We start from the raw sequence: 15,561 nt of genomic DNA on the forward strand, positions 1-15,561 counted from the left end.
AACAGCTGTGATCAAGCTAGTTTATTTCCACTGAGGTTCCACACCACCGTAGATCATCTTTGAAAGTAGTGTCTTCTAGTGTTTGGTACATAGATGATGTCAGTCACTTTTTAGTCAGGAAACACAATTGTAATATAAAGAGTTGTTTTTTAATCTACAATAAGTGTATAATAAGAAACAACGTTTATCATTTAGTAGTATTAGTTGCCTTAATCATTCATTTATGTTGAGATTGTAATTTATATGTTAAAAGCATAAAGAGATCCTAAGATCTGCTTCATGGGCGTAGTCAGGGCCAAATCATTATTTTAGCGTTCAATATTTTCCGTTGCGCACATGCATTTTACACCCGCCTGGAGTAGCATCTTTGACTGTGTGTGCGAGACATGAAATTTGTCAGTCTCTTATGTTCGTAGAGCTTTCAGCTTCGCCGATGGATTGCAGCTGGAATGGTGTAATCGTGATGTGTTTGATGCTGGAGATAGTGCGAAAGTGTTCAGACTCGATGGCTACAAACGGAAATTAAAAGTGTCGCTAGGGCCTCCCGCCGGGTAGACCGGTCGCCTGGTGCAACTCTTGAGTGGAGGCCATTTCGGCAACTTGCGCGTCAATGGGAGTGAGATGATGATGAAGACAATACAACACCCAGTCCCTGAGCGGAGAAAATCCCCAACCCAGTCGGCTATCGAACCCGGGCCCCTTTGTATGGCATTCCGTCGCTATGACTACGCAGCTATCGGGGCGGACGGCCATAAACTGAAAACCATTGTTAGTCACAATCAGTTCAGGCGCACCTTCGAGGCAAAAGATCGACCACAAGGCGCGGACTGTGGAGCAAGCCATAGGATACTGCATCGGAACCACGAAGGGAAATTTGCTGAAAGGGTCAACGACAATGAACCAACGTGCATTCCAGTAAGGGCCCACGAAATCATAGCGCAAACGTTGTCAAGGTGCTTGAGGTTTGCGCCATGTAAAGAACTGCTGAGTATGGGCTGACTGATGTTCAGCACAGGCATGCCCCTGAGCAGTCAACTGTTACAGCTTGTGCATCCACACAGTGCCAAGTGCAATGACGTAGCTCCAACTGCTTGGTGCGAACGAGGCTCCAGTGACCTTGATGTAGGAAACGAAGCACGTCAGGCTGGAGAGCCTGGGGAACCGCAAGTGACTGGTCAATATCGATGGGAAGCAAAATGACACCTTGGTGAACTGCAAGGGCGTACCGACGGACAAAATATCTGTGAACCACACAGCTACGAATCTGTCTGGCAGAATCCGACCAACAGTGCGGATATAATGCAATAGATTCTGCAAATCGGGATCCGCTGCTGTGACCTGGGCAATTTTCCGGTGATTGGGCGGAAAGCTACGCAAAGCGTCTGAGTCTTGTGCATAAATATAGCAACAAGAAGTAGAGGACTCTTCGAATGTTGAATCTCGGCCAACAGGGAGGTGAGAAAGAGCATCTGTGTGGGCATGGTTAGAAGTGAGCCGATACACAATCTCGTATTGATAGTTTGACAAAAGAAGAGCCCACCGTTGTAGCTTCTGCGCCGAGCGAGTTGTTACTGAAGGACTAAAAGTTTGTAGAGGTTCATCCTCAGTCACCAAGTAAAATTTCCTGCCAAAAAGATAGTGGTGAAACATAGTGACACCATAGACAATGGCGAGAGACTACTTTTTTCAATTTGCGAATAATAAAGTTGAGCTTTGTTTAACACCTTCTAAGCAAAGGCAATCTGTCTGTCAAAGCACCAAAGTTATGTTACAAAACTGATGCCACAAGAGGAAGCATCCTAAGCCAAGACCACAGGTATGACTAGATCAAAATGAACAAGTCATCGATCACTAACTAAAGAATCTTTCAGCTTCTGAAAGCTGACACTTGCGACCAAACAAAAGGAACATTCTTCCTGCTCAAGCCATGCTTATAAGCCGCGATTTGAGCGGCGTTAGGAATAACTCGGATGTAACACATGAGCTGTCCTAACCCAAGACAGCAATTCTCGCACATTGCATACGAGGCGGAAGGTCATGGATAGCAAGCAAATGTGATTGCAATGGGTGAACATCCTGGCTGTTAAAGACGTGTCCTAAGTACTCATGTTCAGTTTGGAAAAACACGCTTTGTCTCCGTTACATTTGACACCAACTACAAACAACACTTGAACGAAGTGCGAAGATTGCTAAAGTATTGTTCAAGACTGCGACCTGAGACGACAATGTCATCAAAATAACTCTAACAAAACGGAACTTTTTCAGTCAGCTGCTCCAGAAAGTGCTGAAACATTGTGGATGCGAAAGCAATGCCAAAGGGAAATCTCAAAAATTTGGACATTGCGCACCACACAGTCACCCGTTGGGGAAGAAGAGACTTCTCCATCACGATATGCAGATTCTCAGTCCCTAAACGCACCAATTATGCTTATTGACGAATCCATCGAAATTAATGTGGGATTGGTCGCTAATCCAAACCATACCAATTCCCATCATGCCCCGAGGCCAACAGTGCAGTTTGAACATCCCAGCGCAAACCGTTCAGAAGTTATGGCTATTTTATTTCATATAGTTCGATAATTGTCGCCCTGTGTTTTCAAGTAAATGTCGCGCAAATCAGTTTTGAAAAAGTAATGACTGGCGCCCAATTTATCCATCAATTCTTTTAGGGGCAGAGGGAGATAACTGTCAGTGTCTGAGGATTCACAGTTTTCTTAAAATCAGTGCACAACTGGAGTCTGCTGGGCGGCTTCTTTAGAATAGCAAGTGAAGAGGCATCTGACTGGCAGAAATGGGTGCTACGACCCCACTGTCTTGCAAAGCAGATATCTGATCTCTAAGACCATGAGGGACAGGGCGAGTTCCAACAAAACGTGGCTGTGCATTGTCCTTCATTGGGACACGGACAAATTGTGCCTTTGCCTAAACCCGCAGAAAAAATCCTGAAATTCTGCACGTAACGTTGCAACACTGTCCTGAGGATCAAAGGAAGGAATAGGAAGTACATTGTACTGAATGCTTAATCCAAACACGTCAAAAAGTCTAAACCAAAAATGTTAGCACTGGCTCGGGAGGAAAGCGCTGAACATGTTAACTTCGTCAAATTTCGGAAAGTCGCAGGAACAAGTGCCTAAGACAAGAGTTCCTTGGCAGTTATACGCCGTCAGCGTGGAACGCGATGGACACAACTTAGGTTTTACAAGTAATTCGTAGCTAAGTGCTACGGTTAAGCGAAGTCACTGAAGCTCGAGTGTCAAGTTGCAAACTGACTGTCCAGTAACAGTAAGAGAAACGAGAAGTTTGTTGTCTTTATGTATCACATTAGACTAGTCGGGAGCCATTCCTGCACGGCAGTTTTGCACTAACGACACTGTGAGGCCTTGAAAACACTACACACTGACTTAGATTTACGTGAAGGACTAGCAGAAGGAGGTTCCTTAAGTTCCTGTAAGCAAACAGACGTATGTCCCCATTTGCCACACAATACAAAGTCGCTTCACGAGAGGGACAAGCTCAACGATGTGTGCCGCATTACAGAGAGGCGTGACCTCAACCGTTGTGCCGGACGCGACAAGTGTCTACTTGAGCTCTGCGTCTGCGGCCGGCCGGCCGCTCTTTGGAACCGGCTGCGAGGACCGGTTTCCCGTGTCTATCGAACAAATAGGAGCTACCGCAAAACTGTCTGCTACGATTTCGCAGGAATCTTTATAGTCTACAATCAGCAGAACCTGTTGCAAGGAAGAGTCCGGATATTTAAGAATCTACATCTACGTGATTACTCTGCCATTCACAAAGTGCCTGGCAGAGGGCTCAATGAACCACCTTCAAGCTGTCTCTCTACCGTGCCACTCTAACGGCATGCGGGAAAAGTGAGCACTTAAATTTTTCTGTGTGAGCCCTGATTTATTTTATCGTGATCATTTCTCCTTATGTAGGTGGGTGTCAACAAAATGTTTTCGCAATCGGAGGAGAAAACTGGTGATTTAAATTTAATGAGAAGATCCCGTGGCAACGAAAAAAGCCTTTGTTTTAATGATTGCCATTCCAATTTACGTATCATGTCTGTGACACTATCCTATTTCGCGATAATACAAAACGAGCTGCCCTATTGTGTACTTTTTCGTTGTCATCCGTCAGTCCCACCTGATGCTGACCCCACACCGAACAGCAATACTCCAGAATAGGTTCTGGAATTCGAGAGTCAGCTACACTGTGTGTGATGGCATCAGGAATGATTCCATCAATAGTATTTGCCACAGTCACATTTGAATTTACGGGTCGACAGAAGCGTCCGATCCCACTCGTCGGCTTTAACCCATGACGTAAGGGTGTTGTGTGTGACGTCATGACGGCGCGGAGTTTGGTTTGTGAGTGTGGCGTGTTTGTATATGTCGTGTTGTGGTTTTTTGTGCTCTCTGGTGGTATGTCCAGGGTTTTCGTTTGTGTGGTGTGATGGGCCAGTTTGCTTTTGCTCATTATCCAGAATTGTTCGAGTGTCGGCTGTGTTTGTAGTGGAATTCGTTTCAGTGAGTTAACGATTTTGTGTGAAGGTTAATTTAGTGTTGTTCGCTGTGCGTCGTGCGGTAATTTTAGTAAGATTAATCGGTTGTTTTTGTTCAGGAATTGATATGACGGATAAAATTAAGAGTGCGCAGGTCAAGGGAAGTCTTCGATCCCAATGTGTGGCTGTGTATGTAGGTATTGGGAGACGTTTTTGAGCTAAATAGGCCAAGGGAAGTGTCCGATTCCAGATGATATTGTGTTTAGTGGTATTTGGGGAGTTTTGTGATGTCGGATTTTTTCGTCGTTTTATGTGGTTTTGTATGGGGGTATTGTCTAAATTTGTTTATATTTAGTTTGCCCCCGCCCAAAAACACCTCATTTCCCGCGCTTGTCCCGTTAGTGTCATTAGGCTTTTGTGGAAAGTGTGTGCTTGTTTTTCGATGTATTTTCGTCCTCATAATGTGTACGTAACGACTTTATATGCGCCATATTGGAATCGTGGTTTATGGTTGTTTTCGCCATATTTGTGACGTCATGGGCCAAAGCAGACGGACGGGATCGGACGCTTCCGTATTTCCTGACTAGAAAGGCCCTGCTGTTCAGTCAACCACTGACTGTTTGTCCTTGTTGCTCACGCAACCCAAAGGATTTGTAACGGGCAGCCGCCATTTGAACCCTGTCTCATGACAATTTGTAAGCACCTCCGATAGGTCCTCGTAATAGTTCAGGGTAGGGCGTGGGAAATAATTTAGCGCACAGCTTATAGTCAATCCTGCCATGGCCAAAAAAATAAAAATGCTTGTCAGTACGTGGTACGCGATGTTCGGCGATGTGCGCGTTGAACTGCGCTAGGTACTCCGTCAAACTCACGAAAAGGCAGCACATAAGCAGGCGTGCTGCCCTTGCGTCTGGTGTCTTACGTGAAGTCATCTGCTCTGTCATGAAGCGATTCATCACTAAGAAGTTGCACCGTATGTTTACTCTGAAACTGAACAAAATGAGTTAGACCAACTGCAGGCATTGCAACTGGCGATGGCGGCTGAGTAGCCATATTAACAAAGCAACGCGCAAAATAAGACAAATAAGCACAGAGAAATCAAAAACGGTTGCAAAAACAAACTGCGGAACCTATAACACAAAGAGCTCAAGCAAGTAATGAAACATGCTAGGAAACGTTCATAAAATACTTCCTAAATTCCGTTAATGTTAGGTTGATGCCACAGTTGAGAAACATGATTTCTAAAACTTCAGAACTAATGAGAAAATCCTTCTTGATATGACGAAAATAACCAACACCACATGCCACTTTAATGTTTCACAAAGTGGGGAAACAGGGGATTTAACAGTAAAAGATATTTATTCAGACTTTATGACATCTATAACACATTCTTTGCTTACGAAAGTTTGCATCTGATCACGTTAGGACACAGAAGTCAATTACTAACAGCAAACCCAAGCAAAAAACTACAGAACAGGAAGTCAAATTGAAGACTGCCACATGGCAGATGTATGTTGTGTACATCTTCGTACACAACAGTAAGGAGAGGTGGGCTACAGACTCGTGCGGCAACAGCCGTCATAGAAAAGCTGGACAGCACTCGAAATGAGAGAAAAAGTAAATACAGTAAGAAATTTCTAATAGTTTACTGTCGAGTTGAGATTTTTCACACACAAATGTTTCATTCATATCTTACAGAAACTAACAGTACGGCAATAAACAACCTTTTAAACACGCCGCTAACGGCAATCAAATCATTTATAGCAATCCCACAATTTAAAAAATTCTTTAAAAAAAGGAAGTACCAGTACGGCAATAACAGCCTTTCAAAACCACGCCGCTAACGGCAATCAAGTAATTTATAGCAATACAACAGTTTAAAAAAATTTAAAGGACATTAGTAAAAAGGCTCCTAAAACAAATACAGGACTTTGTTAATAAGGTACGGTGAGGTAGTGAATCTACCAACACCGCCATTAAAAAAAAAAAATCAAAGGTCGCAACAAACACGATTAATGGCAATAAAGGAATGGAGTAATTTAAAAAAGTTTTTAAACAAAAGTTTTTAAACAAAAGTGTCCTGGAATATCATTAGAACATAACAGATATGATGGACCCGTGTAAGGCGGCCACAAATCACCCACTCAGAGATGCTCAGGCTAGGCAGAATACTGACCAATTTAAATACGCCCGTAAACACAATTGCCACTCTCAGGCTGGTGGTCACTACACCGACTTTTAGACAGCGAAAACTTTTAATAAAATGGCTTAACTTGCTGACAGAATTAGAGCTAACCCCGTGCAAGGAAACATTACACCACACAGTCTTGAATGAGCGACCACAAGATCAACCAACAAGAAGCATGAATTTACTCATAACACACGACTGAATAGCGAAACAAACTGCCAAAACTACACCTCCCATCGGGCAGTAACGAGAAGAGGAGGAAAGATCACAGTCTTCAATTACACCGGTGCCGGGGACAGGAAACCCGATCGCCGGAGGCCACAAGGCAGAAGAGACACTGGTTACGCAAACTTATTACTCAATGATTAAACCTTCCACTAACTTATCTTGCAATTATGCTCGAACAGGCAGGATGGCAAGGATCCACACATCTGACAGCGCACGCGTCGCCAGTGTACCCAACACGCCACGGTCAGCCGACAACACCCTCTGTCACCGGAGTTCACGTCTTCTCTGCAACGTTGACGGGTCGTGACCACTCCAGTGTTGAAACGGAGGACTTAAGGTGGAATGAACAGCAACTACTCGTGGGGCGCTTCTGTATACAACCAACCCGCGGGGAGCTCTTCCGTCAACCCCACCCGCTCGTTACACACAAGCGACATACACCACGTGGCGACTCGGTACAACCGACCACCTCTGGTCCGCGCTGGCGAGCCACACTGCCCTCCCTTGTCCACCAGACTCTCTCCGCACACCTACTTCCGCGCCTCCACACGAAGTTACCACCGGTCAAAGATCTCACTTCCTCCATAGCAGTTTCCCGGAAGCAAAACGCAGATGTCGATAGCAGAGCGGAAAAGACAACCAAGCAGCCATTTAATGACAGACAACATATCAAACAAACATGTCAGGGGAAGGAAAGGAAAACCAATGCAATTTAAACACAATGTGTACCACGAGTCGATACACGTCTCAAAGGTAGTACTCGTTTTCATATTAATTATATTCAAAGGTTACCTACGCTGTTGAAATATGCTTACCAATTAGGTATCTACGTAATCTACCACAGAAGTGCTTTGTGGATAATTATCCATGTTTGAGATACAGTTAGTTTTGTATACTTAGCAGCTTCTTTATGCCTCGACGGAGAAGATACCGAACAAATGGGGGGCAACGTCATTAAAAGACATATCAACGTAATTAGATGCCAAGAAGACAGCGACTTACGGGACGATCTATTAGACGAGAAGAACACGAACGACAACGACGACTTATGGGAGAACCAAGTACAGGCGCCAACTCTGATTCACATCTCTGATATACCAATCATTGCCATTATCGACACAGGTGCAAATATCAATGCTATGTCTATGTGTGTATACTAAAAGGTGTGCTCTGTAACAAAAATTCCTTCACTCCCTGTAAAGTATGTACTGTATCCGGAGCAGTAGGGTCCTTAGTACAGAAAGTCAGCTGGCAGGTACAAGCAGCGATACAATTTGAATCCGACTGTGTACAGTGCACATTTTTAGTAGTAAAGAATCTGTGCCATGCTTGTCAGGAATGGACCTTCTAAGAAAAAATCGTGCCATCATTGATTTAGCTGAAGATAAGTGCACGTTAAGACTAGACGATAGAACACTCATACATCTAACAAGAACCAAAGTCAGGATAACCAACCTAGAACGTAAAGTGAGAATACGCAGACTCTCTGACAGGCAACACTATTACCGTGCGATTGACGAGTTCAGTGACGTCAACAATGACCCTGACTTGTTACCAACTGCCGACGAGTTACGCGCAAAAATTATGGAAACAGACGGACTCAACGACAGACAGAAATATGAACTACATGACTTATTATTAAAATTTGTGAACATTTCTTCCAGAAAACCAGGTATCATAGCAGACTATGAATTTAACATGAAAGTGAAACTCCATGATACTTTTTGTAAAACAACCTATACAGTTCGGCAGACACCTAAAGAAGCCGTCAAACAAGAAATTCGTAAAATGCTTAAGTGGAAAATAATAGAACCGTCCGACTCTCCTTACATCAGTCCGTTGCTATCTATTTTCAAACATGATGGAAGCGTCAGACTTGTCTTGGACTCAAGGAATATTAATAAAATCATCATACCCGTATGCACAAGACCTGAAGCTCTGGAAGAACAACTACAAAAATTCCATGGTGTGAAATTTTTATCCTCAATTGACCTCCGCAGTAGCTATTGGCAGGTGAAACTATCCTCATCATCTAGGAAGCACACAGCCTTCATCTTTGCCGGTAGATCCTATCATTTTCGTTTAGTACCTTTCGGTCTCAACATTAGTTCTGGTGTTTTCATTGCAGCACTTGATCATGTGCTAGGTCCAGAGTCACTTTACCAAATCACCGTCTATTTTGATGATTTACTAATAGCAAACGACTTCCTGGGGAGAACATTTAACTCTACTACAAAAGATCTTCCAAAGATTCTCTGATTTCGGCGTTACCGCAAATTTGCAAAAATCCAAATTCGCCAAGAAAGAAGTCAAGCTTTTAGGCCATATAATTTCTTTGGAAAGAACCTCTTCTGATCCCAGCAAGTTAAAAGCAATAGAAAATTTCCCTGTACCTTGCACTAAAAGGCAACTAAAAGGTTTCATTGGATTAGCTTAATTATTCCGTCGCTTCATTCCGAATCAATTAATAAACAATTCAGCGTTGTTAAATTTGCTCAAGAAAAACGTCCATTGGATGTGGACTTCAGAATGTCAAAAAGCCTTTGACAAAACCAAAGAAGTTCTTTTAAAGAGCAACATTTTAACTCATTAAAACATGAGTCTAGATTTCTGCATTTCTTGCGATGCATTGTTTGAAGGATTAGGTGCGTGTTTATTTCAAATAGGCAAAACTGGTAGCCAGGAGGAAATCAAATAATCAGTTTTGCCAGTCGGCTCTTAACCGAATGTGAGAGGTCATATTCGATAACCGAATTAGAAGGGTTAGCCGTTGTGTGGGCTTTTCGCAGCTTTTATTACTATATTTGTGGACACAAAATCAGAGCATACTCAGATCATCAAGCGCTGAGCTTTTTACTCTCATGCAAACTGTATCATCATCGGCTTACCCGATGGTGTCTATTTTTACAAGACTACGATTTTGAAATTATTTACTTAAAGGGCAAGAATAACGTTGTTGCTCATGCATTGTCACGTATGCCGGAAGGAATACCGGAACTTATTGAACAAATAGAACAGATTTCTAACTAAAAAATACTTCTTATGAAAGATCCTCTGCATAGAAGTTACTTTCTTCGTCTTTGCCGTCAAATGAACACTCTTCACGACACAGATCGCTATTGGCTAGGAATCAAACAGCTTCTTCAAAACAACCCTAATCACTCGTTGTCAAAATTTTGTAAAGTACACAATGGAGTTTTGTTCCATCGAACTTCTCTTTTGACGGGGAGGTGGTGTGTCTGTATCCCGAAAGATTATGTTGAACATCTCATCTGGTACACTCACCTTTCCTGGGGTCACTACTGCCCAGAGAAATGTAACCGCAAAATTTCAGCATACTGCTATGTACCTAATCATCACAAGAAGGTTCACCAACTATTAAGAAATTGTTCCATTTGTCAAAAGGCAAAACCTTTCAACCTATCAAATGCCTTACCTTTAAACTTGATACGTGCTGAAAGACCAAACTAAATCGTCAGTTTGGATTATACAGGTCCACTTCCTCAGGGAAGAGGGGGTGTGAAGTATCTAGTTGTATTGTTAGATCTTTTTACCAAACATGTAAGACTCTATGCAATGAAGTCATCTAATATACTTCCACTCATCAGGCGGATTGAGAAGGACTATTTTCCTCACTTTGGCAAACCTGAAGCCATGTTATCTAATAACGCATCAACTTTTGTAGGGAAACGATTGAGAAATTTTCTTGCAACCAATAACATCAGACAAATTTTGATATTCCGGTACCGACCACAGAGTAATCCCACAGAAAGAGTATTCAAAGAGTTCAATCGTTTTACACGAACTTATATTCCAAACCAGCAGACACAGTGGATTGATTTCGTCACACCCTTTGAAGAGATTGTTAATAATTTACCTCACACATCAACTGTTTTCACACCATCAGAACTAGTTTGTAAACGAGTAGAAAGAAGTGAATGGGTAGACCCCATTCCGAAATTACAACACCCTGAAGTAACCTTAGACGACAAGTTAAGACAAGCTCTTATATCTTTAACCACTCAAGCCAACATAATAAAATAGGCGCATGACAAACACATTAGCAAAGTCTTATCGCATCGTATAAATGAACAAGAGCTATTACAGACCGGCTTCAAACCATCTTTGATTCATCATAAGAATCTCAAGTGGCAGCACCTGCTGTATAAAAGACCATTTATTATACTAAGAAAACAGCACATTGGTTGCTATCCATTAGCTGAACCTGTATCTGGACGAATAAAAGGATTGTTTCATCGCGCAGACTTAAAGAAATACCGAGTCAACCATTGAAAATATCTGATAAGTTAAGCTGCTAAAAAAATATATATAAGTTGTCATACTATGTGTGAAGTATAAGCGTACATAAGAATAATGCACAGGACTAACACCCTGTCGATCTGCCTCCACAAGAGAGGTAATTTATGTGAGCACCTAAAAAAAAAAAAAAAAATTATCGTGGGAGAGCAAGATGTAAGTTAGTTTTAATTGAGCCATGAACGGCCACAGCCAAAGAGCAGACGAATAAATAATATAGTAGGGACGTGCTAAGTGCCACCTGCTACCACTAGTTTTAAATACAGCAAAGCTCTCTCTCTTGAATGAAATAAATTAAAATGATCATTCGGACTAGAATTATTGCTCGTAAATAAAAGTTGATTAACGTCGCTTACTCTTACGAGGTAAATGTTATGTTATGAATAAGGAGTGTTTGAGAACAATTTTTATGAGGCCACCTGTTAAAAGCAGCAGACAAAGGCTGCAGCTTAGCATATAAGAAGCAAGTAAATCAATAACGATCCAGGTTGGAGGCAAGGTACGCGCAACTAAATTGTTTTTATTACATTACACAGAAAACCGTATGCGTACATACGAATTTTACGGCACAGTGCAGCTGAAATACTTACAAAGATCATTTATAAGTTAACTAATTTGGTACCAGAAGCATCTATTTCAGGCCCTCGAGATACGACGACTCTTTCTTTTTTCTTTTCAGAACAGAAGATAGCTATCAGACTCTGTTCACTGCTAATTCATGGTGTAAGCAGTTATAGACATCTATAGAGAAATGTTGGAGAGCTGGATCAGACGATAATGAGACTGCTATATCGATTTAATTACGCTAACTACTTGTCATGAAAAACTATGGCGATAATGCACAATTTATGTTAGGCTCATCATTTCATACGGGATTAACATTATATCTTCAAATCTCTTCACTCCATAAAAGTATATTGTGTATCCTTACCTCCCTACCCTTCCCAGTAGAGAACTGAATTTTACGCACTGATTGCATTTTATACGTACAGAATGTACGTATGGATGGTCGTGACACATTGGTTGTTGACAGGCTATGCTTATTTTCCGCGAACTGCGAATTCAATTAAGATTTGTTGTGTGCAGTTTCACGATAGGGAACACCAAGCTTCCCTATTTCCCTGGTGGAAACTTGAACATGAACTGTTCATCACGTCAATAAAGCCACATTGGCTATGTCTTCAAACTAACGACGTAATTAACAGAGAGAAAATAAAAGAGCTGAACTTGAGAAAAGAGTAATTATTGTAAAAAGAAAAGAATAACAAGATTTGGAACAAGGTGTAAACCTTAAGTGCCTTGGAAGTACAAACTATGAATAAGAGGCACGTTTTTTCGTCAGGCTATTTTTTCTTTGTAAATAATTTTTAGACATAATATGTATACCGAATGTTAACTGTACTTTGTAGTAATAATGCAGTCATCATTTTATGGACACGCATGTGCTGCTGCGTGTGAACCGACTATAGACAAGCAATAAATGGACAGGTATAAAAGGTGGTGCGTGTGAACTTTTAACATGACGACCAAATCCATGGGGACACGAAATAATAATATGTGAACTGAAAGGATGATAACTTTATGGACACGTCTGAAATTCCGAATGTGAAGTAATATTATAAGTACTTGTACGACGAAACCACGTTGTAGAAAGCCGAATTGTGCAAGTGAATAAGTGTTGTACTTTGCGCAGCCGGTACTGTACGCCTTTCCACGGACACATTCTTCGTCACAGCTGCCGGAGTCGCCGCGTCTGGCTGCTTCCATACTTCCGAGTCGATGAAAAACTGTAAAAACTCACAAAACGGCTAGTAGACACCAAACGTTCTGCCTCTCGCAGAACACTACTGTTAGCGTTGTGAAGCCGTCTAGTTACTATCACGCGACTATGACAAACGGACGTTAACACAGAGTACACTGAGCGCTCAACAATCCAGATTCCCTTGCACAACGAGCCCGGGCGCCAAATGTGTTTGAAATACTTTCAATATAAAATCTGATAAAACCATGAGTCAAGCGCGTATATACCTTATAAAATCGCCAAGACAGTAATCCAGGGGCGGGCAGTAATCCTGCACATGTGCGGTGCACTTGCACGCGTGCAGTTAACAGGTGTTCCGCGTGCACACAGGGGCAAGCTGGCCACCCGCTTATCTCCCATCCCCACCATACCTTCTGTCCGCTCCTTCCTCTGTAATGCGTTTTGTTATCTAGCTTGCTTTGTTGAGTGAATGAATAAGGTTAGTAGGAGTGCTTGAAAGAAATCATGGTTTGAAAGAGTACCTATTACCTACGATACGTTTTATTTAATTATCAGAGGTGGAGTTTACAATACGTTTAATATCTGGAATAAAATTTCTACATACAGACAAACACAAACAGTTACGTAAATTTTCATCACTGATATTTGCTCTTAACCGAGACTTATTAATTCAGCAAATGGTTTTCCAGCTCTCACTATATTAAGCGCAGTCTTATAACTTGCACATACCGCTGGGCTATTATTGTTGTCGTCCTGAAAACTTGAAAACAGTGCTCTATAAAATGTTAAATCAGTTAGATGAGAGACATGACGAGAGAAAGTCGCAGATCTCTCGTGACAACAGCAACTACGACAAATTCAAATGGCTCTGAGCACTATGGGACTTAACTGCTGTGGTCATCAGTCCCCTAGAACTTAGAACTACTTAAACTTAACTAACCCAAGGACATCACACACATCCATGCCCGAGGCAGGATTCGAACCTGCGACCATAGCGGTCGCGCGGTTCCAGACTGTAGTGCCTAGAACCGCTCGGCCACTCCGGCCGGCCAACTACGACAGATTCATCTGGTATCGTCAGATCGCTCTTCTTAAGCTCAGTCAATTCCCCATCCGCTCAGAATCCGACAATAAATTGTACTCGTCCTTGTGAAATTTATTATAATGGCCTTCAATACTAAACTTCCGTTGACCAGCGAGAATACTGCCACATATTAAACATTTCGAATTTTCACGTTTTTGCACAAAGAAAAAATTATTCTCCCATTACTTTTTAAAAGATAGCAAATCTCCACTTCTCCGTTTCTTGAAATACAACGTTCACTACATAGTGCTCGCTTCGCATCAACGTCCGCAGCTTAACCTGGCAGTACACTGCCGCAACCTGCCGGCTGTCGCCACAGCCCCGGTCGACGCCTGCACGCGAGCAGCACACGTGCAGCGCTGTGCGCTCATGAGCCGCGTGCAAAGTTTGCCCGCCCCTGCACTAATCTGAAAAGTCGACTTTCACAATTGCTACCAAATTTATTGATCAGGCCAAGTAACGACGAAAACATGTCGACCCAAATAAAACCAGAAAAGTAAATAAATACGAGAACAGAGTACACCTAAGAGAATGAAACCTTATGTACATAGCCGGCCGGAGTGGCCGAGCGGTTCTAGGCGCTTCAGTCTGGAACCGAGCGGCCGCTACGGTCGCAGGTTCGAATCCTGCCTCGGGCATGGATGTGTGTGATGCCCTTAGGTTAGTTAGGTTTACGTAGTTCTAAGTTATAGGGGACTGATGACCTCAGCTGTTAAGTCCCATAGTGCTCAGAGCCACTTGTACATAAACAATTATTATCCTTACCAATTTTCTTTTAAACGAAGTTATTAGTAAGTAAGCACATTCTAATACAGATTCTCTCTGTATTTTTCATGTACGATAACATGAATGGAAGCTCGAACATGTGTCAAGCGAAATAGAGACCACCACCAAACGGCTCAACACGTTGCAGAACTAGTCTTCCAGTTCCTGATCCACGACGAATTTCTAACGCACCATCACATCCAGACAACCACTTCAACCTCCACAGTGAAAGTGATGCTCTACTTTTCCTCCACTGTGAAAGCGCAATCAATTTCCCTCACTCAAGTGCAGTGCTACCATTTGTATCCGAAGTTCTACCACTCCCAGTGCAAGTCATACCTACCCAAGTGTAGTGAAACTTTTTTTTGCAGGTTACGAAAGCCACAAATCGGTAAAGTGCTACGTGTTTACTACAAGAAATCTTCGTCGAAACCAAGGGGAAAAAATATTCCTGTAATAGTGTAATATGTCATTGTAAAACAAGAATGTCAATTCTTTGTAATATATTTTTCCAAGAGTGCACACTGCACCCAGACTTCCTGTGAAGTCAAATAATTCATTTCTTTGTTATTTTTTTGATATTTATTGTGCCATGTATAATGTATCTATGTATATGCATCTTTATCCTAATTTCATTGTCTCTTACCGAGAAATGAACATTTGTTATCTTTGTATAATGCATTAGTAAGAGTACGGCTCAGTTGTCATGTAATTAC

This window comes from Schistocerca cancellata, chromosome 7 (assembly GCF_023864275.1).
Source record: "Schistocerca cancellata isolate TAMUIC-IGC-003103 chromosome 7, iqSchCanc2.1, whole genome shotgun sequence".
NCBI classification, from domain to species: domain Eukaryota; kingdom Metazoa; phylum Arthropoda; class Insecta; order Orthoptera; family Acrididae; genus Schistocerca; species Schistocerca cancellata.